Source organism: Dasypus novemcinctus, chromosome 31 (genome assembly GCF_030445035.2).
Source record: "Dasypus novemcinctus isolate mDasNov1 chromosome 31, mDasNov1.1.hap2, whole genome shotgun sequence".
In the NCBI taxonomy this organism is placed as follows: domain Eukaryota; kingdom Metazoa; phylum Chordata; class Mammalia; order Cingulata; family Dasypodidae; genus Dasypus; species Dasypus novemcinctus.
The window spans coordinates 33,384,134-33,411,999 of NC_080703.1; the positions used below are offsets into that span (position 1 = coordinate 33,384,134).

Consider the following 27,866-nt stretch of genomic DNA (forward strand, 5'->3'; position numbering starts at 1 on the left):
TCCATTTACAACAGAAATTTCTTAGCAAATTGTGATTCTCCCTTAACATGATAAAGTGACCACCAAATACCTATAGTTATTAAGAACTTATTGGTGAAACATTAAAAACATTTTCTTTGAAATAACAAATGAATGATTATCATTATTCTACCGCTAGTAAATTTCGTACTAGAAGTCCTATCCAGTGCAATAATATAAGAAGAAGAAAAAACCAAACAGAAAGATTATAAGGATTGGAAAGGAAGAATCAATATTTTCATCTTTCATACTTTACAAGAGTATCTGCTTGGAAAACTTGAAACAATCTGCAGTCAAATTATTAGAGTTGACCAGTGTTTATTAAAAATAGCAGCATTGTCAGATACAAAGTCAATATATAAAGGCAATTAAAAAATAATCAAATAGGGGGGATCATTTTTAGAAAAAGAAAAATATATATGTAAACTATAAATAAATCTAACCAAAAAATGTGTAAGACATTTATGTTAAGAATTATAAAACCTTAATGAATGACACTGAAAAGGCCCAAAATACATGGAAAGAACTACGATATTCATGAATAGAAACCTTGATATTGTCAAAATGTTAGCTCAATGCATTCAATAAAAAGAAGCAACAAGGCTTTCTACAGAGTTTAATATGCTGTTTCTAAAATGTATGTGAAAAGGAGTGGGCATAGCTCAGTGTTTGAATGCCTGCTTCCAATGTATGAGGTCCTGGATTCAATCCCTACTATCTCCTTAAAAAAAGAAAATGTATGTGACAGAGCAAATATACTCACAAAGAAGAACAATTGGGAGAACTTAACCTACATGATATTCAGACTTGTTATAAAACTGATAATTAAGACTAGGATATTTGGTGCAAAGACAGCTATAAGAACAAGCAGATCTAAACAGAGAGCCCAGAACTAGTACTAGATTTTTATGGAAAATTGTTATATAACAAGAGCTGACATTCCAAATAAGGGGGGCAGAACAGATCGATTTTGTGGGGGGAAAATGAAACTAAATCCCTGTTTCATACCATACATAAAATCCAATTCCAGATGGATTAACAACATATGTAAAAGGCAAAACTGCAAAACCTTTTGAATAAATATAGATTATCTTCATAATAGGATGGATAAGCCAGAAGATGACAAAGCAAATGTAAGCCTGAATGTCTGTGTTAATATCAGACAAAATAGAATTAGTGAGGTAAAAGATAAAGATAAATGCTGGAAAAAAACAAAAGCATATAAAAAATGTAGAAGAGGGAAGGAGATATGGCTCAAATGATTGGGCTCCCATCTACCAAATGGGAAGCACTGGGTTTGATTCCCAGGGCCTCCTGGTGAACACAAGTTGGCCCGTGCTGCAGAGAACTGGAGCAAGATGATGCAACAAAGGAAGACGCAGAGGAGAGACAGACAGAGACAGACGACCAGGGAGAGGAGGTGGTTCAAGCAATTGAGTGCCTCTCTCCCACACCAGAGATTCTGGAATTGGTTTCCAGTGGCTCCTAAAGAGAAAGATGAGCAGAAAAGACAAGCAGATACAGAAAGAACACACAGCAAATGGATACAGAGAGCAGACAGTGAGCAGGAAAAAAACCAACAAAACAACAACAACAAAGGGGGAAGAGATGGGGAAAAAATGTAGAAGAATCATAAACCTATGTACCTAAAAATACAAACTCAAAGAATACAGGGTAACAACTGAGAGAAATAAAGTAAAAAATAGATACATAACAACTGGAATTGAAGATTTCAACATATCCTTCTCCTAACCAAATACATTAAGCACAACAAAAATGGAAAAGGAAATGTCAGAAAAAACATGGATCTACATGGAAATAGACATACAACAATAAGAGAAAGCATATTTCTTGGAATAGTGAGCACTCACAAAATTAGCTATGTATAATTCCACAACAAACACCTCAATAAATTACACAATTAATATCATACCTACTATGTTATCAGACCATATTAGAAAAAATTAGAAATCAATAACAAAATTAATTTAAAATCTAAAAATGTGTAAAAACTAAATAACTTATTGTTTAAGAGAAACTCCACTAAAGAAAAAAAAAGGCATAAGAGAAATCTAAAAATACTAAGGAGTGAAAACATTATATCAAAATTATAGGTCACAAATAAAACAATATTCAAGAGAAAAGTTACAGATTTAAATGCATACAACAGAAAACAAAAAACTGTAAAAAAAATGACAAATGAAGGAAATCAGGAAAAGAGCAATGAGAAGAACAAAATAACTGAAAAGTAAAAAGAAAAAAAAAGCTAAACAAAGCAGTTAAAGAAATGGAATATGCAAAAAATTTAAAGAAAATTAACAGAACCAAAAGCTAGAATTTTGAAATGGTTTAGAATGCTGACATGATTTATCAAAATGTAAAAAGTAGAAATAAAAGAACGACATTGAGAAAATAACTACAATGACACAAGAATATGATGCGCTATGATATGACATGATATAATTATAACAAAAAAGAATTTCACAATTATATATTAAATAAAATAGAAGCCAAGCAAAATGAGCAAGATTTGGGAAAATATAAAATGTCAGAATTGACATAGACAAAATTAGAAAATTGGAAAAGGACAATAATCATTATAGAACTTGAAATGGTAAATATTTTCAGCCCATAACCATTATAGAAATTGAAAAAGGTAATTAAACACTTCTGACTCAAACAGTCCCATATCCAGATGACTTTATAAGAAAGTCTGATAAAATTTATAGGAACTAGACTGTCCCCATCTTATTAATATTCTTCTGGAAACTGAAAAAGACAAATAACTTCCTGACACATTGTACAAGGCCCATATAAATGTGGCATGGGTGTGGAGAAAGTGGCCATGGTGGCTGCTGGGGGTAGGGAATGGGAGGAAGAGATGAGATGTGGAGGCTTTTTCGGGACTTGGAGTTGTCCTGGGTGATGCTGCAGGGACAGTTATCGGAAATTGTATGTCCTCCCATGGCCCACTGGGTGGAACGTGGTAGAGTGTGGGCTATGATGTGGACCATTGACCATGAGGTGCAGCAATGCTCAGAGATGTATTTACCAAATGCAATGAATGTCTCATGATGATAGAGGAGATTGTTGTTATGGGGGAAGTAGTGGGGTGAGAGGATGGGGGGTAAATGGGGACCTCATATTTTTTTAATGTAATATTAAAAAAATAAATAAAGACAAAAAGAAAAAGGAAAAAAAAATAAAGTGAAAAAAAATTGAATAAAGGCTCTTCTGGGAAGATGGCAAATTAGAAAGACACAGGACTCACTTCTTTCCCAGAAAAATAGCTAGAGGACAGGCCAAAATGGCCTGGAAAAAACATATTCTAGGGTTTAGGATACCAGGGGAAGGCTGGATACCACCCAGAGGAGACAGGGGCGCAGGAAAAAAATTTCTACTGAAAGACCAAGAGTAGAAGCTGCAGTTGTAGCCTCTGGCAGGCTTGCTCCCAACCAAAGAACAGACAGTTTTGAATTCTCCAGCCTTGGGCCAGTGGCTACAGACAAAGGTGGCTGTAGGGTTCCACCTCCCCAGGAAACGGGAGAGAAAGGGACCCAGCCTCAGGCTGATTCAGCCAGCACAACATGAAAAACAAGCTAGACCTAACAGACATACACAGAATATTGCATCCCGAATCAACAAGTTCTACATTCTTCTCAAGTGCTCATGGATCTTTCCCCAGGATAGATCACATGTTAGGTCACAAGGCAGGTCTCAAAAAAGATAAAAAGACCAAAACTATACAAAGCATCTTCTCGGATCATAATGGAAAGAAACTGGAAATCAATAATAGATGGGATGGGGAAATTTTGCAAATGTAAGCAGACTATCCAACACACTCCTAAACAATTAGTGAGTCAAAGAAGAAATTGTAAGTAAACTTAGTAAACATATTGATACAAATGAAAACAAGAATACAGCATATCAAAACTTATGGGATACAGCAAAGGCAGTTCTGAGAGGGGAATTTATAGCTCCAAACTCATACATTAAAAAAGAAGAAAGAACTAAACTCAAAGATCTGATCGAACAACTGAAGAAACTAGAAAAAGCAAACCAATCCCGAAGCAAGCAGAAGGAAAGAAATAATGAAGATCAGAACAAAAATAAATGAAATTGAGAACAAAAAAGTCAGTAGAAAAAAATCAACAAAACCAAAAGCTAGTTCTTTGAGAAGATCAATAAAATTAACAAACCCTAAGCTACACTGACAGAGAAAAAAAGAGAGAAGATGCAAAGAAATAAAATCAGAAGTGAAATGGGGGAACTATGAATGACTTCACAGAATAAAAATGAAAAGAGGATATTATGAGAAAATGTATGCCAACGAACTACATAATCTAAATGAAAGGGACAAATTCCTAGAAATGCACAACAACCTACACTGACTCTACAAGAAATACAAGAACTTAACAAACAAGTGACATTTAAAGAGGTTGAATCAGTCAACAAAAATCCCCTAACAAAAAAAAGTCAAGGACCAGATAGTTTCACAGGTGAATTTTACCAAGCATGTCAAGAAGAATTAAAACCAATCCTGTTTAAACTCTTCCAAAATATTGAAGAGGAGGGAAAATTACCCAACACATTTTATGAAACCATCCTCACCCTAATACCAAAGCCAGGTAAAGATACTACATTAAAGAATATTACAGACTAATCTCTCTAATGAACATGCATGCAAAAATTCTCAACAAAATACTTGCAAATAGAATCCAACAGAATATTAAAAGAATTATACAGCACAACCAAGTGGGATTTATTCCTGGTAAGCCAGGGTGGTAATAAAACATAAGAAAATCAATCAATGTAATGTACCACATTAACAAACTAAAGGACAAAACCACATGATCTAGATCAATGCAGAAAAGGCATTTGACAAAATCCAGCATCCTTTCTTGATAAAAACACTTCAAAAGATAGGAATAGAAGGAAAATTCCTCAATATGATAAAGGGCATAAATGAAAAACCCACAGCCATCATCATACTCAATAGGGAAAGGTTGAAACCTTTCCCTCCAAGACCAAGAGCAAGAAAAGGACGCCAACTGTCACAATTGTTATTCAACATTGTGCGAGAAGTTCTAACTAGAGCACTTAGACAAGAAAAATAAAATAAAAGGTATCTAAATAGGAAAAGAGGTAGTAAAATTCTCACTCTCCATGGATGACACGATTCTGTATTTAGAAAAACTTAAAATGTCTGCAACAAATCTATTTGCACTAATAGATGAATTCAACAAAGTGCCAGATATAAGATCAATGCACAAAAATCAGTAATGTTTCTATACACTAGCATTGAACAATCTGAGGAGGAAAACATTCATTTACAAAAGCAACAAAAAAGACTCAAATACCTAGGAATCAATTTCACCTAAGTACAGGACCTATATTCAGAAAACTACGAAACAATGCTAGAAGAAATCAAAGAAGACCTAAACAAATGGAAAAAATTCCTTCATGGTTTGGAAGATTAAATATCATGAAGATTTCAATCCTACCCACACTGATGTATAGATTCAATGCAGCCAAAATTCCAACCAAAATTCCAATATCTTCCTTTACAGACATAGAAAAAGCAATTATCAAATTTATTTGGAAGGGAAAGTGCACCCAAATAGTCAAAAGCATTTTAAAAGAGAAGAGTGAAGTGGGAGGACTTTCATTGCCTGCCCTTGAACCTTACTACAAAGTTACAGTGGTCAAAAGGTATAGTATTGGCACAAAGATAGACACATTGATCAGCAGAAGTGAATTGAGAGTTCAGAAGCAAACCCTCACTTCTATAGTCGGCTGGTTTTCGACAAACCTACCAAAGCCATGTTAATGGGATGAAACAGTCTCTTCAAGAAATGGTGCTGGGAGAACTGGATATCCATAACAATAAGAATGAAAGAGGACCCCTATCTCACTCACTATACAAGAATCAACTAAAAATGAATCAAAGACCTAAATACAAAACCCAGGTCCATAAAACTACTAGAAGAAAATGTAGGGAAACATCTTCAAGACCTTGTGGTAGGTGGTTTCTTGGATCTTACACAGAAAGCACTAGCAAGAAAAAGGAAAAACAGATAAATGGGATCTCCTTGAAATTAAACAGTTTTGCACCTCAAATGATTTTGTCAAAAAGGTAAAAAGGCAGCTGACTCACTGGGAGAAAATATTTGGAAATCACATATCTGATATGGTTTAATATCCATGATACATAAAGAAATGCTACAACTCAAAAATTTTAAAAAACCCTATTAAAAAATGGGTGGAACATATGAATAGATATTTGTCCAAAGAAGAAATACAAATGGTGAAAAAACACATGAAAAAATATTCAACATCACTAGCACTTAGGGAAAGGCAAATCAAAACCACAATGAGATATCATTTCACACCTATCAAAATGGCCACTATTAAAAAGGCAGAAAACGTCAAGTACTAGAGAAAATATGGAGAGATAGGAACTCTTTTTGTTGGTGGATATATAGAATGGTACAACCACTGGGAGGAGTGTTTGCCATTCCTAATGAAGTTGAGTATAGATTTGCCATGTGACCCAGTAATACCACTACTGGGTATATACCCAGAAGAACTGAGAGCAGTGACACGAACAGACAGCTGCACACAGATGTTCATAGTGGCATTATTCACAATTGACAAAAGAAGGAAACAACCCAGATATCCATCAACCTATGAATGGATAATCAAACTGTGGTGTATGCACATGATGGAATATTAGGCAGCTGTAAGAAGAAATGAAGTCATGAAGCATATGATGACAACATGGATGAACCTGGAGGACATCATTTTAAGTGAAGCAAGACAGACTGAAAAGTACAAACACACTGTATGACTATGCTATTTTGAGCAAAATATATTGTGTAAAACTCATGGAGTTAATAACTAGAATATGAATCACCAGAAATAGAATGAGGGTAGAGAACAGAAAGTTGAGGTTTCATCTGTGCAGAAATGATAAAAAGGATGTGTGTTAATCTTTGGAAATGAATAGAAAAGGTAAAAGCACAATATAGTGTTTATAACTAGCAGTGCTATTATATGGGTATGACAGTGATTGAAAGGGAAAGACTAAAGTCAAGTATATTACCAGAAGGAAATTTTTAAAATGTGACATGAAACTATATAGCATAGCAAAACCTCATGTGAAATATTAGTATCAGTAATATTGCAGATACAAGATTGTTTTTCTTTGACACTGAACAAATACATGAACAAAATATATGTTAATGTTACAACATGTTAATATCAGGCAAAAACATCAAACAAACAAAAAAAGCATGCTAAGTGAAAAAATCAGAAAGTACTACATAGTGTATGATTCTATTTATACAAAATAAAATTATAAATCAATTTATAAAGATGGAATTAAATTAGTAGTTATGTAAGACTGGGGAAGGACAGAGGGATTGAAAGGTGACGGCTAAGGGATGTGGAGTTTTTCTTTTTGGAGTAATGAAATTGTTCGAAATTTTTTTGTGGTGATGAATGCACTACAATGTGATTTTACTAAAAGTCCATTGATTTTACACCTTGAGTAGATTCTATAGTATATGAATATATCTCAATAAAACCTTACACGGTGTGTTAAAAAAATTCAATAAAGATAGTATGAAAAAATACAATTAAATACGCTTTTCACTTATGAGCATGGGAGCAAAATATATATATATATATTGATTACATTAACTAAAAGTGATTTATTTATTTTAGCCCAGTAATGCAATGGAGTTTTAACATCAGGGAATTTATTAATGCAACACATTCCTTAACAACAATTAAGGAATTAAGGAAGAAAATCGTACAATTATTTCAATAGATTTTGTAAATTAAATGTTCACCACCAATTAAAAAAAAAAAAAGCACCCAGAAAACTAGAAATAGAAAGGAATTTCCTAAATTTGAAAGCATATATATATAAATATATATACAAATATATAAACATTATACTAAATGGAAAAAGTATAGACGTATTCCAATTAAGAGTATGACCAACAAAAGAATGCTGCTGTCACACTGTTATTAAACAGAGGGCTTGAGGTCTTGTCCAATGGTATAAGCAAAACAAAAGAAATAAAGAGGTGTAAGCATTTTTTCCAAATATTGTCTGCATTGAAAACACAAAAGAACACATACACATTTAAATTAATGACAGAGAACACTCAGGTTTTTAGATAAGAAATTATTCCTCTATACCAGCAAGAATAAAATAGGTAATGTAAAGACAAATAAGCTGACACTCAAAGTAGCAGCATTTAGATATATAAAATTGCTATCAGGATCCAGACAGGCAAATATAAACCATCTTCAGTTTTTAAAATGGAAGGAATTTAACTGCAGGTACTTGGTTTCAAAGGGAACGAAAGAGCTAAGAGTCAATTAAGAGGTTAGCCACAGAAAGAACCCATTCCATTGTTAAATGGGAGGGAACAAGGAAAAGGTGGAACTGCTGAAGCCAGGATCACCAGGTAGAAGCTGGAAGCATGGTGGATGTGTGCAGAGTAGCTGGAGCCGTGGAGGAGGCATTGTCATTACCAAAGGCATGGCCCAAAGTAAAGAAGGAGGGGGAAAAACACTCTGGCTTCTCCTTTCCCTCTAGTCCTCAATCTCCCCATTGGCCCATCCTAGCTAGAGGCCAGCTAATACAGGAGCCTGGGAAGCACAGCTTTCAGTGCTCAGATCCCTGATACAGAGCAAGGCTGGGGAGGCGCAAGAGGCAAGAGAGTGATTGAGCCATTCATTTCCCCCACTTCCTTCCTGATTGGACCAAGTTTTGACATATGGAGTGTCTCCCTATCTAGGATTCTGGCCCTTATGAGAGGTCCCCCTTTCACAGTTCTTGGCTCCACGTTCCATGAAGAGCTCCTTCTGCCACGCCATCAGTCCTGGGGCAGCCTAGGCTTCTGCAGCTGCTAGTGTCTAGGTGCTCTCTACCCAGTTTTATTTCCCTTAACTCTGCCCATAACTCTACAAATAGTCCAAGCATTAAACTCATCAATCAGATCCTTTGAGGGTGCCATTTGTTTCCTGCCAAGATTCTGACTTATAAAAAATCCAAATAGGAAATTTATCCAATATATCCAACAGGAAATAAACCAGAATAAAACCTGAACTGTGCTCACAAACTTTGTTTTCTTCTGAAGTCCATCTCCCAGAGAGGGGAGAAAAAAAATTCAGACCCTACACTAACAATGAGAAGATTCTTTCCTAAAAATTGAAATGATATAATTTAGTCCATTAAAGCAACTCTCTTTTCAAAACTTCTTTCTTCATTTGGCAAAGTACTTCAGCATCATTTTGATACTTAAGAGTCTTTAAGGAGCACTGAAAGGATGAAGATCTCTAAAAGCGACCAAACAATAGAAATTAAAAAGACATTTGTAAAACAAATTGCACCAAGTGCTTCCCAATCACTGGTTTCCAACTGCTGTCAAATTCTCTTCAATTTCTTTAGCCATTTTTCATTTGTATCTTCTTGAATTTGAATTTTTAAAATTATTTAGAGAGAATTTAAATTGTTATTTATAAATTTTATCATTCTATATACCATATAGCTATAGTATATGGATCAAAGGCATTCATAAATTTATATTTTCAATTTCCAAACAAATTCCTTGAACAGAATATGAAGTTGTGTGCCAACTTCCTAGAAAAAGAGATTGTGAGTTAAATAATTTAAATATACAGAAAAATAATCCAAATCTCTCAATACTAAAGCTAAGCGCTGCTTTTAGGGTTAGGATTTGGTTTCTATTCTTGAAACAGCTCTCAAGACCCTTCTACCAGCCTCATCAGGCCCCTTGTTCAATCCACGGCATGGAAAAGGCAAAAATTCTTTATGGCACTACATTACCAGCATAAAAACTATGTTTATCTGCACTTGTTGAATAAGTCAACAATTTAAAAGTAATTCCTATCACTTGATCCCGAAGTGCTCCAGAATAGTGCTCTGTAATCGTTTCCATCAAACCATGAACATGCACTTCCCAAGAATCTGGGGACACAGCCCAAAGGTATCTGCAGCAAATGTGTTTCCCTCAAATCATATGCTTTATCCCTACAGTTTATGATAATTTTGCATTCTACTCCATAATATATCTTTGTAATAATATGAAGTTAATGTTTTAAGTTACTATCAGGCATAAAATCACTTTTTTTCTACCTGTATCATTGGCTAATAAATAAGATGCTGTAAAGATGCCAATTTAGGGAAAATGAAATGAATTTAATAGGGTTTGGTGGTCTACGTTCAAACCACTTTCGGTCGCACTTTCACTGCCTCTTCTTGCTGAAAGGTCAGCCCACTTTGGTCCTAAGAAGGATGGAAAGGGTCTCAGGATCCCTGGTGACTCTTCTTACTTTCCTAAGCAAATAATCTCAAAGGCTTTTTTTCAGTGAAAAAAAAAGAGTTGATTAATTTTTAAAAACTAATGCTGTGTCTTAATTGCATGGTTTAAAAAAATATCTAAACTCAGAGGCACTCTCTTCCTCCAAGCGTCATTTTCATTGCAGTTAAGGGGAAGTTAGTTTTGTATAGATAGAGCAGAATTTTAAACATATACATCTATGAAGGAGAAACCCAACATTATAAGGTACTCATTATCATTAGAATGGAGAACTTTATCAAGGTTTTTTTTTCCTATGATATTTCATCAATTTTCTACCAAGAAGTCAAATAATATTTCAATTCTGAGTACAGATATTCTGAGCAATTCCTTCAACTGGCTTTGCTAGTTACATAATAGAGGAAGAATTCAGGGTTATTTCTCACTTTACTATGAATTTGTTGTTTTTCATGTGTTAAAAATATCCTGTGAGACACTCTGAGAAGATCGGGAAGCAAATGCTTGGGGCAAGGTGTCTCCATGTACAGCATAGCATCTGTCGATGTTTCCAAGGTCATGGTGGCCTCAACATAGAACACCACACCCACAACTGAACTTCCAGATTTGGCCCCATCTGTACAGACAAGCTATGTTTTAATTGATTTCATGATTGCTGAAAATTTCACATACATGGTAGAAAAATATTTTACAAAATTGGATTTTAAATGGATCTGCAAGAATATTCGTTTCATGAGGCTATTAGGGTTCCTCGGCACAAAGAGTAGCAAGGCTCAGTGTTTATCCACCAAAAAAAAGCAACTGTTTAAAAAAAATTTGAGTTCAAGGTCATAAGTTTCCTGCTGCTAATAATCTACGGTTGGAATGAGGGAAATATTCCCATCTGCTTCAGCCACTACGAAGGTCATTGTGAAGAGCTCAGGGAAAAGGTTGTGCCTTTTAAAGACCTTAATAATATCTGATGGGCATTTTTATCATTTCCATGTTTATTCTCCATGATGTGAGTGGAAAGGAAGGAAATTAAGCCAGCAAGTATAGACTTCTATTTTTTTTAATTCATTTTTTAAAAATATTACATTCAAAAAATATGAGGTCCCCATTCAACCCCACCGCCCCCACCCCACCACTCCCCCCACAGCAACACTCTCCCCCCATCATCATGACACATCCATTGCATTTGGTGAGTACATCTCTGGTCATTGCTGCACCTCATGGTCAATGGTCCACATCATAGCCCATACTCTCCCACGTTCCATCCAGTGGGCCCTGGGAGGATCTACAATGTCCGGTAATTGTCCCTGCAGCACCACCTAGGACAACTGCAAGTCCCGAAAATGCCTCCACATCTTATCTCCTCCTCCCATTCCCCGCACCCAGCAGCCACATGGCCACATTTTCTACACCAATGCCACATTTTCTCGATTACTAACCACAATAGTTCATGAATAGAATATCAGTAAGTCCACTCTAATCCTTACTGTATTCCTCCTTCCTGTGGACCTTGGATTGGTTGTGTCCATTCCACATCTATGTCAAGAGGGGGCTTAGATTCCACTTGGATACTAGATGTAATCCTCCTGCTTTCAGTTGTAGGCACTCTTGGCTCCATGGTGTGATGGTTGACATTCTTCAACTCCATGTCTATTCTAGAAGTTTGCTAGTAAAAAAAGTGGGACATAATGAAGGAAGAACTCAAAGGTAAACGTGGTCCTAAAAGCATTTCACTGGAGGGGGGAGGCATTGCAGGATGTCAAGCAGCTTCCTGGGCCTCCAATTAATACCTGCCAATAGCACCCCACCTCACCAGAATGAGTTGCAACAGCCAAAAATATTTCCCAACCATGTCAAATGTCCCTCGGGAGGCAAAATCATCCGCATTCGAGAACCGCTGGCTTAGCAATAGGTATTGCAGAGTTCAAGACATTGACCATGGAACAATGGTAAATGATAAAGCTTGGCTTTAAAACGTGGAGATGTGAATGAGCAGAGGTACCTAAGTAGGCACTCATCCGGAGAGAAAAAGGGGCAATGATAGAAGAGAAAGAGTAGTTAGGTAGGTGACAAGATTTTAAGAATGAGAGGCAAGTTGAGAAAACTCCTTATTTGAGGAAAGGGGACAGAGGAGGACCTGGGTGGGAATTAGGAGTTGAGACTGGAAGACTGGAACAGCCACTGTCAGAGGTTAAGTGGGAGGTGAGCTAACGTGTCAATGGATCAAGCTTCTATGGGAACACAGATGCACCATTTGTGCCCAGAGAAGTTAGTCAGAAGGGTCACATGATGTCCCCCTAGAGAACTCAGCCAATCAGACTGGTCATGTGACCTCCTCCAGGAAAATAACTTCCCAGAAGGTACAGCTACTGCAAACTATTTTGGTCTTCACCAAGGGTGGGTGATTTTCAAAGCCCATAAGCAAGAAAGTTGAAGGAGGCAGTATTTCTGTGTTGCTGTCAAGAGCACTAATTATAATGATTCACCAAAGCAGCAGCAGGGTTCAAGTAGGTAATAGGCGATAGGGAAAAAGGGAGGGGAGGCTTTTAAGGAGCAAGAAGAACAGGTTCTGTAAAAGAAAGAATGAGAGAAATGAACAGAAGTCATGGCCCAAAAGCAGAATTTCAGAGCGAAGAATCTTTACCAGTCCCAAGTAAAACGAAGAGTCTAGAGGAGTCAGAAAATAAGGAAGGTGACAAAACTATGGAACCAACATGTTAGAGAAGTCATCAACACAGATACTGAAATAACAGCAACAAATAAATTAGCAAAAGTGTAAAAGCATCCAGCAAGAGAAAGTAATAGAAATGACGTTTTAAAAAACAATGCCCTTAAACTCAAAAACCTGTTAAACTTTCAGGTCAACTATGTTGACCGTTTTAAAAAAAGAACTTTACTCCATCATCTGTATACAAAAATACTAAATTAAAATGTTCTATAGAGCGTCCACAAAATCAAAATGTTCTATAGCGTGCCCACAAAAAACTTTAAATATGCTTAACAACTTTTCCCCAAATTTGGCTTCCTTTTCATTTCTCACTAAGAGCCAAAATCCTGCCAATGTTGAGATGTATGGTTTACCTATTTTTAGTTAAAATTTAAAAGACATTTTCATGATTTTTTTTTTCATTATCTTCCTATGCAAAAAGAGTTTGGACAACCTGCTAAAGGTTTCTCCAAATTGGCTAAGGTTTTGTTCAAGAATGAAAAATTTAACTTCACCACTATTCTTTTAGTGAATTTTTCCATTAATTTTTGTTGTTGTTTTTGGTTTTTTTACATTTTTACTGATCTCTTTTGTTAGAGAAGGGTTACAATGAGGGAAAAAATAGTCTTTACACTGCTTTTTAAAACTTACTTCATATTTAAGTTAAACTACTTTGTCCCTTGACTACTTTTCAAGCAACATTTGAAGAGTGGATTCAGATCTACTTAGCTATCAAGGACTGACCTGTAAAAGTAGGCAAGTACGAAGGAGCAGGTATGCTCTTTCCATTTAAACCCCACCTACAAATGATCACTAAGTCAGTCTTCCTTTCCCTAAAAAACATTCCCAGCTTTTACTTTCTATAGTTTATATTAGTGAACAGAATTCATTGAGGATGCTTTATAAGCTATACATTCTCTTCCCCTTATTCTGATTCTTTCACCCTGGTATCCTAACTCACACTCAAAACTCACAACATTAAATTCAGTGTTTTCATAAACTCAAATAAATGAAAAGACACCCATCTTTAAGGATCAGAAGATTTAACTTTGTGAAAATGGCAATATTCCCCAAATTAATCTACTGATTTCATTCAAATCCCATCAAAATCCAGCTGTCTGTTTTCATAAATTGACACTGTGATCATAATGTTCTGAATGAAACTAAAAGGACTCAGAAGAGCCAAACAACCTTGTAAAAGAACAAAGTTAGAACACTGATTTCAAACCCTGCTACAAAGCTCCAATAACTAAGATGGTGGGTTACTGGCATAAAGAAAAATATTTGGATCAATGGAACAGCATTTAGAGTTGAGAAATACACCCACACATCTGTGACTAATTCATTTTCAACAAGGGTATCAAGACAATTCAATAGTAAAGAACACTTCTCCCACAAATGGTGCTGGGACAACTGGGTACCCACTTGTAATAGAATGAATTTGGACCTCAACCTCATGCCATATGCAAAAATTAACTCAAAATGGGTCATATACTTAAATATAAGAGCTAAAACAATGAAACTCCTAGAAGAAAACATTGGAGTAAATCTTATTGGCCATGATTTCTTAGATACAATACACAAAGAACAAGCAACAAGGAAAAATAGATAGATTAGACTTCATAAAAATTAAAAATGTCTGTGCATCAAAGGACACAATCAAGAAAATAAAGACAATCCACAGAATGGGAGTAAATATTTGCAAATCATATACCTGACAAAGAATTTGTATCCAGGATATATAAAGCTGCTTACAACTCAACAATAAACGGACAAATATTGTCAAGGATGGGGAGAATCTGGAACCCTTATGCATTGCTGGAACATGTAATATTGCAGCCATTATGTAAACCATTTCAGCAGGTCTCTGGAATGCTAAAGGTAGAGTTAGTTATCATATAACCCACCTCTAGGTACATATCCAGCAGAAATGAAAACATATGTCCTCAAAAGAAATTCGTACAAAAATGTTCGTTCTTAATAGCTAAAAAGTGGAAACAATCTCTATCAATTGATGAATGGGTAAACAAAACTGTATATACCCGTGCAATTACTCAGCATTAAAATCGAAGTTCTGATACATGCTACAACATGGAGGAAACTTGAACTCATTATGCTGAGGGAAATAAAGCATCCACAAAGGACCATGTATTGCATGAACCTGTTTATAAGAAATGTTCACAATAGGCAAATCTGTGGAGACAGAAATAGATTAATGTTTGCCTGGGGTTTGAGTGGGAGGGAGGGCAGGAATGAATGAATGTGCATGAGATTTCTTTTTGGTGTTTTGAAAATGGTTTTTGATTGTGGTGATGGTCGCACAACTCTTTGAATATACTAAAAACCACTGACTTGTGTGCTGTAAGTGGGTGAATTTTATGGTATATGAAATAGCTCTCAAGCTGTTAAAGAAACAAACTACTGGCATGCATTCCAATATAGATGATCCTCACAGACATTATTTGGAGTGCAAGGAGCCAAACACAGAAAAGTACATATGATGTGATTCCGTTTACATGAAGTGGTACAACTAATTAATAAAAATATAAGCCAGAATATTGGTTACCTCTGGGTGTTAACCAAGAAGGAGCTTAAGGGAACCTTGTACTGAAAGTGTTTTGTATCTTGTATGTATGATTCTCTCATTGTTAAAGTGAAGGTAGTAATATCTGACTGAAGATAATTTGTATCTGTTTTGGAAAATAATGTGTGTGAAAACATTTTTTAAACTGCAAAGCACTTTACAAATGTTAGATTTTTTTATAACTTCATGGAGAATGCAAAATTCACATATTTTCAAACATATATAGGAATTGTCTAGAATTTTCTTAATTTAGATTATGATAATTCTTAATATTTATGCTTTGTGCTAATGAGACTGGACTATAGGAAAGATGAAAAGGAAATTTTTGCAAGTATGTCATTTGCTACATTTACACATCCCTTTCATGAAGATCCATGGTAGCAATTTTTATATTTTATATCTTCTGAGTCACTGATTTGTTGTCTAATTTATGAAAACTGATCATGGGGGAATGGATATGGCTCAAGCGGTTGAATGCCTGCTTCCCACATGGGAGGCCCCTAGTTCAGTACCTGGTGTCTCCTAAAAAAAACAAAAACAACAAGCAAAATAAATGAGAAAACCAAATCAGGGGAGCTGATGTGGCTCAGGGGTTGAGCACCAGTTTCCCACATATGTGGTCCCAGGTTCAGCCCCCAGTACCCAAAAACAAAAAACAAAAAACAAAAAAACGGACCACATTTTTATCTTTAAGATGCCTGCTAAAAATATAAAGAGAAATGAGTGGCTCATGCCAAGCAGGGAATAGGATTTCACTACCTGCATTTTAATACATTGTTGTCCCTCTTTGCTTTATTCTATTTTCTTACTAGTATTCTCCTTCTGTTGCAGTCCTCTGACTCATTTTAATTTGTTTTTATCATGTCGCATGTCTCTTGAAAATCTGTCTCAAATCATCTTTAAAAAGGGATGTTATAATGAACAAACAACAGCAACGAATCGAAATCCAGTGCGTTGATCATTTCTGCTACAGAAGTCAAGAGCATGATGACTTAAGTAATATAAGAAATACCCACGGATCCTATTCTGCATAATTCCCTAACGGAGTTTTTTATTACTCTTTCTGCTCTTTAAGTTCCAGAATGCTAAGCCAGCAGTGGGAAGGGCTGAGAATCGACCTGCACTACTCCACAGAATTCTCAGAAGACTCAGAACCTGGCGGCAGGAGGGACTTCCAGAATGGGATAAAGGCAGCAGGTGCTTAAAGACAACTGGGAAAAAGGAGCTACTATCTGGGACTCTCTCCACATTCTCAGTGCCCCTAAGGAAAGGCCTTCCTCACCCTAGCACAAGAGTGTGGGTTTATTCCCTGGAGAGGGTAAAGTGCATGGTCTCTGTAGTGTGGATGCCAGGCATAGTTGAAAGCATAAACTTTAAACCAAAAATAGAGCGTAATTGAATGTGTGCCTACGGAAGGCTGAAGTTCCCAGCATGGCCTTTACTCTCCAAGCTCAAGACTGGAGAACACCCTCTGGGATATCTGACCAGTCCGAGAGGAAAAATATAAAATAATGCTAATGGCTTATCCCTGTTTGCTGGGACAGATCACCCCATGACAAAACTAATGGGCTAAGTTTTTAGTTTATATTAAAAAAGCAACTGATTTTTGTAAATTGACATTTTATCTTAACAGTTGTAGACAGTAAGTGTTTGTAGATTCCTTAGGAATGTCTATAATCAATCAAGTTCCCTTTGTTTCTTATTTGATGAAAGGATTTTTTTTAATTGCAAATAGACCATGAATTTTTTCAAATGTTTATTCTACGGCTATTAAATGTTTCTCTCCTCTGTTCTGTTCATATAATGAACTATACTGATTAGCTTTCAAATATTAAATGAACTTTGCATCTGTAGAATTTATTTGCTAATATTTTGTTAAGTATCTTTAGGTCTCTATTTGTTCATGAGGGAATCTGGTCTGTAATTTTGTCTTCCTTCCTCCCTCCCTCCCTTCCCTTCTTTCTTTGTCTGCATGTCTTTTATTTTTTAATGCTTTACTCTGGCTTTGGTATCAGGAGGAGACTGATCTCACAAAACAAGTTTTCTTTTTTTTCTATTTCCTGGAACATTTTTTATGTCCTATTTTCTGAAATACTTTCTATAATATTTCTATCATTCCTTCCTTATATGTTGGATAGAATCCACCAGTGAAACCATCTTGGCCTGGGGTTTGTAATCAGCTTTTAATCTTCTGCTCTTAAATACAGATATGAAAACTGAAGACTTCCCTGATCTGAGTGTTGGAATCAAGCAGTAACATTGAAGGAATATGCCACAGTTGCAGAGGTTTGCATTTTATTGGTCTCTGGTGGGGCCCAAGCATCAGCACTTCTTAAAAACTTCCCAAGCGATTCCATTGCACCCAAAACTAAGAACCTCTGCTACACCATGGAAAGAAGCTAGAGACAAAAGCAACAAGAACAAACTGGAAGAAACAGAGGCTATGCAAGTAACGAAAATGCTAAATAAACTATTACCAATATTTCCAGAGAAAGAAGACTTGCAACCATGAAACAAAATAGAATTCTATTAACAGGGAACATCCAGAAGTAGAAGTAATTTCATTTATTGTTTTTAGAGTTGTAATACAGCAGGAGGACTTTGAACTTAAGCAGGACTGTTTTTAAATACTAGGTCTGCACATTTTACTGCTTTTACTTAAGTTCTTAGGCAACTTACTTCAGATCCTTGGGACTGCTTCCTCATTTATAAAACAGAATAATAGATCCACCTCATGGGGTTGTTGGGCCTATTAAATGAGCTAATACTTGTTAGAGAGGTTAGGAGAGCACCTGGCATGATGTATTAATTAATGGTATGTACCAGTCCCTCTAGCTGAAACTCCTGTTTATTCACTTATTATAGTGAGTCAGGTAGGAATAACGCCTTTGGCTGCATTAAATTAAATAAGCTCCCTAACTTGTGAAACTGCGATCCAAATCTAAAACACAAACACATTAGGTTAAGGCTGTGTTTATTCACTTCTAAAACATGTCCTCATTTATAAAAATTAACTTGGAAGCTGCTCCCTCCCATCTCCTCAGTATTTGGCACAAGTTCAAATCTGCCACAGAACCCTGACACTCAACAGCATCTGTGCAGCAAACTCACAGAACAAACTAGAAGCGTGGCTCCGCGAGTGGTCTCTAGTGCCCACTTCCTTCCGCGGTCATCTAGTTTCATTTTCAGGACTCCCTAACTCAGTGACATTTTAATTTTAGAGGAAAACGGTGGTTGGCCTCATCATTTTCATTATGATTCTGGGTAGCACTAGCTAATGATGAACTTGAAATCCCTCACGTAAAGTGAGAACATGATTAGCCTGCAGGTCTTTTCTCCCCTTCCTCAAAAAGTCCACTACTTGAGATTTGACAGTTGTTTATTCGCAAGTATATTCTCTTTGTAGCAAATCTCCATGACTCACTAGTACCAAAGATATTCAGCATTTGAAGCCAGAATGATATGGTCAAACCACATTCATAACTTGCCACATTTTGCTTTGTAGACACAGCCAAAAAATATGAAAATAACCTATTGAAAAATTATTTCGAATAAGAGCACGGGAAGTTTAAGTTTGACTTAAATGGCAAGATGCCCTTTCCTCAAAAATTTGTATCTATTTGAACATTGGAGATGAAGAGAATTACCTCCTCTGATATAAGAGCACGTCTCATCTGGAAATCACCTCACTTTAGTCTACTTCTTTGTCAGACCTTTTTTATCACCTCACAGGTGCTTAAACATGGCAGCCATCAATAAACCTCAGAAGAAGCCTAAAAATTACATGTGTCTTAGCTTTCAATAGGCTTCACGTGGAATTTTCAGACCTAAAATTAAGAGTGCTTAGATCTGAACAAAATGTTTCAGAATCATCTTTTCCAATAAAGGAAAATATTAAAATTTATCAGGTTGTGAAATAGTAACAGGAAATGGCCCACTTTTCTTGTTCCAACTAAGAGCAGAGAGAATACGTAACAGAAATTGTCTGTTCTGAATAATCTCTACTGGAAATGAAATAAAATCACCCCTCATAAAAAAAAAAAGACTTCTTCTTAAAGTTCCAGTTAGTACTATTTGCAAAAGGCCATACCATTTTAGCATCAGCATCTTCAATGTGAAATAATAACAATGATGATAGGAGAGGTTGTTACACAACTAACATCTGGGCAAGTATTAGCAAATTTCTTCTCTTATCTTTGTGTTCTTTGGAGCAAATAGCCTATTGAGGAAAAGAAAAAAGCAACACTGGGAATATAACGATCAGCTTCACATTAGCTAAAAGGGGCCTGAGACAATTCCTTTCTAAGGCTGTTTGAATGAAAAATACGGTTGTGCGTTCTCACAACCAAGAACCCTAATTTCAAGACTGCATTTCAACCTAGAAGATGACTCTTAGATTCCTTTCTATATGGTGGGAGATTTGTTAACCTTCAGATCTAATGTTTCTCATCCATGGGCCTCTCTCAGATCCCTGTGGGACCACAGTTCCCAAAACAAATATGTCCATCATGAATTGTCTAGATTCTAAATCACTCAAGGTACAGTTAGTAGTCCATAGGGACCTTCATTCCAGAATGTTCAGGAACTACTCTTTTCTCACCCATAGGTCAGAAAATGAAGCCAAATGTATAAAAATGCACGTGAATATTTTTCCTCTTCTACTCCAGTGGTGCTTTTCTTCTTTCCGTATTTCCATTTCCTAAGACCATCTCCCAGAGAGATTTTATCAAGATTAATCCATAAAATGACTGCAGTGATGATTGCAATGCAATGCCATTCAGATTCCTTCCCAGAAAAAGAATAACCAATCTACCATAACCACATCACAATACCTTTACTTTCATTACTTCTCTCATTGATGGTATTTTTCTTGAAAAATCATTAAATGGATTATTTATTTGTGCCTTGACTCCAAAACATCCACGTTCATCCAGTTGTTGGGGATGAAAGCCATTTTGTAAACTGGTTTTAAATGGGTGATTTCCTAGTTTTCTCAGCATATAATACAGCAACTGCCCTTTACTTGAGTTTGGTCAATGACGCAAGGCTTCCTTATTGTATGGGATAGATGCATTGTAATCTTCCATTCTTGCCATTCATTGATACCACTGTGACCATCTAGAATGACAAACTGATTTCCAAAAATAGCCTTGTAGAGAAGGGAGTAATATAATTATTTTTAGAGAAGCCAGAAGGGCCATACTCCAGCACAAAGTAAGAGGTCAGCTGGCCTGAAAAACAGCCAGGTCCAGTTGTATAATGAAAACTGATCCTGACTGAAAGCTCACTCAAAGGCATCCAACAAGATTTCATCACTAGGCAGACTATGGTATTTAGATGGGATCGGCTAATTTAATAAGTTGTTTCGCCAGCTTCCTAACTTTCACAAAAAGTATTTCTCCAGAGGCCAAGCCCTCCAATCCTGCTCATTTTGTGGGCTTGAAGTATTAATTATAGTTTAGGCTCTATAAAAACAAGTCACGCTGTAACCTTCCACGCATGTTGGTTCATAAATTGCTGGGCCCTGACATCATTTCTTTTTTAAACTCTGTTTTAGCCTCAACTAGCAGTAAGTTCAGTATGTTACAGAATCAATATAAATCTACACATCTTGAAGTCTTCCCCAGGCCCTCATTCTGTAAGTGGCCACTTACCTAATTTTATAATATATGCTACTAGTTCAGGCTTAAAAGCAAAGAAGGCGGAAAATCCATTTGGACTTGTGCATGCAATGTAAACCCTATTTGGCTGAAATCTCGATTTAAGTCAGTAAAAATTGATTTTTACGTCAAACTGTTTTTGAGGCTTGCTTTTGAAAATTTTATGCCAAATACTATTTTTATTAAAAGAAACAGTAAACAAGAATTCTTTTAACATGCAGAATCAACTATTTATAAGAATAAAGGCCTATCTGGCAATCCCTATCATTGAATATACACAGTTCTCATGTGATTACAATCATTGTGTGTATACCAGGTGATTGCTATTTATTATTTAACAAAGAATTTCCTGCATATCTATATAATCCACATATTTGTCAGAATTATAAACAGCAACATATTTTCTTTTATTGGTATACACAATTAACATACTTCCCAATATTTGGGCATTTATCATGATTTTTAAAATATATTCATTACTACTATGTACCCTCGAGTCATTATTTATAGATATGCTAACATTCTGTTTCCATGGGACAGGAAAATAAAATGCTCTTACATTTTTAAAATATGTGATTTCCAAAAATATGTATGTATATTATTTGTCTTCTCTCTCCAATCTATAATTTCTGTAAAATTTTTAAAATGTATTTTGTTATATTATTTTTTAAATCCTGATTCTCCCATGGGCATTAAATCTAATAAGTATTTTATATCTGAGGGTATAATCATGAATTTAGTTTCATAGCCTCTAATCAATGATCTTTCTTCCCAGACATACAATTTTCTCACAGAGATTCCTATTTCTGACAGGAATTTGTAATGGAATAAATGGCTTTCTATTCTTCAAAGTCTATGGAGGGGATCCTACATCCCCAAAGAAAGGGGAAGCATATACAGAAAAAATATAATTTGTATTTTGTCTTTCACCATCATTCAACATTAAACAAATATTGAGTTTTAGGAAACCCCAATTTACTCTTGACAGAAAGGGGTACAACTCAAAATGTAAGAGGCTAAATGTCTCTTCAATGTGGAAACAGAGTCTGAAAAGTCAAGGTGCCAAAGAACAAAAACTTTGCGAAACATAACCCAAGAGAGGGTGACCCTCCATGGACGTTTCCTTCAGCCGCCATTTTAGAGAAAGAGGAGACACTGAATACTTTCCTCTCTTCTCCTCAGCTCATCTACCCTCAAACCCTGAGAACAGTTCAAAGGGTCTGGAAATGGCAACAGGACTCTATGTAAGGAGAGGAAGAGTGATGTCTTACTTTTCTGTAGAGCGAGATCGAGTATAAAATTATTATCCTTCATTAAAAATTTTCTGGTATCTTCAAAATTAAGTGTTCAAAGAGGCCAAAATGATGCATGGATTGAGGTGATGAAGTAATTGTGGAGATGCAAGGGTTTAGTACTCAGGTAACAGAATGGTAGATGGTTAGAGTCACATTGGCATCCTCCAAGATCCTTAGAAAAATAGAAGCTCTCTTGTGAGCGATAAATTGGAACCTATGGGCTTTACATATTCCACGCCCTTGCCAATCTATACCAGAAATGGTTTCCAGGCATATAGCTGAATAGAATTTCCTAGTCATTTAATCACTAGAGCCAGAACAGTAGATCTCAACCCTGTTTACAAGTTTTAAAATTTTGAAACTAGGCCACACTTCAGATCATTCAAATAATTATCTCTGGCAGAAACTAGGTATTGGTACTTTAAAAAAAAAAACTCCCTTGATTCCAATATGTAATCCAGCTTGAGAATCACCGAGATGGAAGAAAAATTTGGGTTCACTAAAGGCATAGAATTTGGAGACTCAGACCCTGAGTCCAAGCCCAGTTCTACAATTTGCTAAGTATGTCCTCTCAGGCAAGTAACTTGACCTCTCTGAGTCTTATCTATAAAATAATATGAAAACTCTTCTCTTGCTACCTAGTCTAAAATCCTTCTTTTATGGATGGAGAAATTACAGCATATAAATGTTAAATGGCTCTTTAATAATGGAAATTCCAGAATTATTGGCACTTCATTAATCATAATTCAATATTGAATGTTAAATCTAATTTTCGTCTCTAATACAAATTTCCTTTTCTAATAGACTTAATATATCTGTGAGTTGGAAAGGAAGACGAATGTATAAACCAAAATGTTAACAGTGGTTATCATTGGATATAGGAACAAATGGATAATTGTCTTCTCCTTCCTTCCTCCTTTTCTTCCCCTCTTCCTTCCTTCCTTGTTTTCTTCCTTCTGGATGAAAGAACACAATCTAAGTATCAAGTTGCTTCAATTGCTCTAATCCCAAACTAAGAAAAATCCCAAGACAAGAAAGCAGGAAGCCCAACTCCATCAAATCTCAGTAGGTCCTAAATCTTATGCAATTTTGGGGGATGCTCATTAAGAACAAAATGTAAAATTATGACTACAAAATTACCAAGTCCATCCCAGGCTTGGAAGGGGCCTTTGTAAGTGAGAGGACTTGAAATCCCTTTAAAAATCTTCAGCTTCTCAGTTAATCTGCCTCCACAGTTAAGACAACATGGCTATGATACTACATGATCTATTATCCACACGGACAGACCAAGGTCAGAGAGAGAAACAGTAGGTCTACTCCATCTTCAGGTTCACAGACTCAATTACCCCTTGCAAAGCTCAACTTCTTTCCTCCAGTCTTCATCATTTCTGCCTGACTCAAACCTCTCCTGGTTATTCCCTAGACCCTGCCCCACGATTAGTTGGCAAGACCTTGTGAGGTCCACTTAATCTGCACGTAGTTTTCTCATTATCATATCGTAAGCACAGCTTCTGTACCCTTCCCTCCAGCCCATGCTGACGTAGACAAGATTGACACATGGTCAAGTCAGCCTTACTTGACCCTCCTCTCTTGCTTGCCTCACAGTTGCTTTGCATTTACCCTCTCAATTCCTTCACAAATTCCTTGTTTTCTAATTTATCAATAGTATGCACTGTTTATAAAATCTTTCATATCATTGTAAAATTCTAAGTCTAAAACCAGCAAGATGCCTCCATGATGTTATTCACCTGTTTTATCTTCCACAAGTGGTATACTATGCAAGCATCAAATATCATTGTCCCAGTCCGATGATGCTGCTAATGGGTAAAAGAGACATCAAATAAATAAATACACAAATAAATTTATAACTACTCATTGTGGTAGGTGCTAAGAAGGAAAAACATTAGGATGCTTTGAGAAAGAAAAGAGATTAAGTCAGAGTTATCTTGAGAGATAAGATCCACAGGGGTAAAATACTTGAGGTGAGCTGGCCTAGATGAACTGGTGCCTGTAAGGCAAGGAAATGTTTAATCAGGAGAGTGGCATGGTGTGTTTACATTTTTAAAGGATCACTTTGGTGATAGGTCTCTAACTGCTCAAAATGTTCAACATGGCAGGAATATTGGACGGCCGGATATGAAAAATCAGAAATTATTTCATTCAATAATACCTTGCTGTTCTTCTAGAACAAGGGTCAGCAAACTACGGCCAGTAACCAAATTTGGCCCACTTCTTGTTTTTGTAAATAAAGTTTCTTTGGGAAACAGCCATGACCATTTGTTGTCAGGTCTAATTTGCTTTTGTTCTACAAGGGCAGAGTTGAGTAGTTATTATAGAGACTTGTAGGGCCCAGAAAGCCAAAAATATTTTACTATCTGGCCTTTTCCAGTAAAAGTTTTCCCAGAGGCCCCAGCAGCATATTTCCTTTTACATTTCAATTATTATTTCAGAACTCACAGCCAACCTGAGCTGCAAAGGCAGTTGTGTATTTGATGGACAGACTTCCAACCTCTGTAGAAAGAAAAGGCTTAGAAAGGACCATTGGAAAATCCATTTGACAATGTCTCTCAGCAGTATGTCAAAATTAAGAAAAATAGTAATTCTACTGTCTTAAATTTTAACATGTGACCCCCCCCAATTTCTCTCATATATAAAAAAGAAATAATATTTGCTTATGGTTGCAAATAGTGTTAAATAAGTATATAAAACATACACTAGTTACATAAACATCAAGTTCCTAGACATTAGTATGCTCACTAAATGAAGCTCTCTTTTGCTTCCCTTGAATGTCTCTTCCAGTTCATCCTTTTTGCCTTTATATAACTTTAATTTGTCCTTGCTCATAGTAGGCACTTGGTCAGAACTATAGAATAAGAACAAATGTCCCCATAGGATAATTCCTTACTGGTAGATCATATTCACCATATTGATTCCCCTCTGCCCATGGCCCCCTCATCTGTTTGCTGGTTGTTTTTGCTCATTGTTTGTACTCATTGTCTGCTCGTTGTTTTGGGGAGTTTTGCTTTGTTTGTTTTTCACTTATTGCCTGCTCATTGTTAGTCTGTTTTTTCTTTAGGAGGCACTGAGGACCGAACCTGGGGCCTCCCAAGTGGGAGGTGGGCACTCAACTGCTTGAGCCACGTCTGTTCTCTGTTCATTTTGTTTTTACTCATTATTTGCTCTTTTTTTTTCTCATTGTGTGCTCATCTGCTGTTGTTTATCTTTTTTAGCTGGCACCAGGAACCAAACCCAGGACCTCCCATGTGGAAGGCGGGTGCTCAACTGTTTAAGCCACTTCCACTCCCCAGGATTGATTCTTTAATTGTGTTTGGCTAGTATGTACAGAATGATCTTCAGTAACAAGCCATCTGGAACAGTTTTTAACCACTCCTCCTGGAGAAGAGTGAGTTAGAGAAGTTCCAGTTTTCTCATTATTGGTGGTGGGTGACATTGGCCGAGCAGGAAGAAATAACAGTGACATCATCCCAGGTAGAGGCCACTCCCACATGGCTGGGGGCCCCCCACATGAGCTGTACCTCTCCTTCCCCAGGTAAGCGGGCTAGACTCCCAAAACTCAGGTAGCCCCATTGCCTGGAGGTCAGAGGGATGCCTCTATGTGTAGCCATATGGTGCCTGGTGGAGCCCAACAATCCAGAGAGAAATAGAATTCCCTCCTGACCAATCTAAACCAAGCCGCAGCCACCAAAACCCTGAGGGGAGAAGGAAGGAGGATTCAGGGACAGCCGGGAAATCCCTGGACCATACCTCCCAGGCCTGTTTATTACTCCTACTTCTCAAGTCCCATTTCTGGCACCAAAGCAGGATATCAGAAAACATCTTTTAACAAAACCGTCTCTTTAGCATTGAAAAATGCAAACCTCCTGGCTTGCTGAAAATGTTGGCAAATTGCTGTTTACCCATTTTTTGCATCTCAAATGAAGTTTGTCTATATTCTATAATCAGAAGTCATTTTTTAAAATACTAAAGATGGGAACGTGCATGTTAAAAGAAAAACTCACAAGAACAGGATAGCCTAAAGTGGAGTTTACATCTGTGAAAAGGAAAGATGGACACAACACTGTTAAATATCATAATTGAAAACAGTTCATATTTTATATGAATGTTTTTTAAAAAATATTTTTCATTGAAAATCATCCTGTTATTTTGAAATAGGAAGAAAACAAAGCTACAAATATCATATATGTTTCATGTTGGGGCTTCCTGGAAATTAGATAATGTTGTATAGGGATCATATGTTCACAGTCATTATAGAGGCATATAGGATAGAGTGATCTCTTTGGAAAAAACAGTAACTTAAACCCCCAGGATATGATAATCTATCAAACGTAATTAGCATTATCCAGAAAACAGCTATGGTGTGTGTGTAGGCCTACCGGTGCTGGCGCGGGGTCAGCCCTTTCACAGTCACTGCTGAGACACAAGGCTTCCTAGACCCCAAGCAAGTGAGCAACTAAGGCCGCCTTTTCCAAAGTGAACCCCCCTGACCCCTCCAGTAGAAAGACAGGGCCCTTTCAGAATGTAGGCCAAGGGAAGCCTGCCACTCTCTAAGAAATTAGAAAAATGAATTGGGCACCGTGGTTAGAGAACTTGGCTCTCCAGGAACAAAAGAGCCATCCCTCTGTTTGCTTTCTCCAGCCCATCAGGGAAGGGAATGTAAAATTGTAAGTTATGCAGATAACACTCAATTTCTTCCAGAAGGGTTCATGTAAACCTTCCACCACTGGAGCTGTTAAGAAGAAATAGAGAACCAGAAATAAAGGGTCCAACAGGGAATAGATGGCCCACCCTCTGAATTAAACAAAGCACAGAAATATCTGCTTCTCTGATATTTTGGATGAATATGAAGACCTTTTTTTTAAAAAAAAAACGCATTCCCAAGTTATTTTGGTCATCTTACTGATTCAGCTGGATCCAGTGCCATAAGGAAATTAATTACTTTCTGATTGGACATTATGGTGACCAAAACACCCCAAAGCAACAAGAAACTGCTTAGCCAAGAATATAGGGTCATCCTTTCCCCTTGCCCTTCACTGAAACCTTCTGTCCACCCTAAAACTAAGTTACCACTTAAGTCCCTTGCTCCCTGCACTTAATTTTTTTTTTTTTTAAGTCTTTCCCCCAGGCCCTCGGGATTCAACCGCTCACTGGCTACACTCATGGTCTGGTTCCTCACCACACTCATACAACTGCTCTCGAAGAGATGCCAGTGATCTGCTATTCCTCAAATACCTC

General features: G+C 36.6%; 1 long non-coding RNA gene across 1 annotated transcript in view; it reads left to right on the forward strand.

Annotated features, from left to right (window-relative positions):
- Positions 1-16,849, forward strand: part of LOC131277078 (uncharacterized) — a 33,288-nt gene extending 16,439 nt beyond the window's left edge. The window contains exon 3 of the long non-coding RNA XR_009184274.1: positions 16,734-16,849. This is a non-coding gene — a long non-coding RNA (uncharacterized lncRNA). The remainder of the gene's footprint in view (positions 1-16,733) is intronic.
- The last annotated feature ends 11,017 nt before the right edge of the window (positions 16,850-27,866 follow it).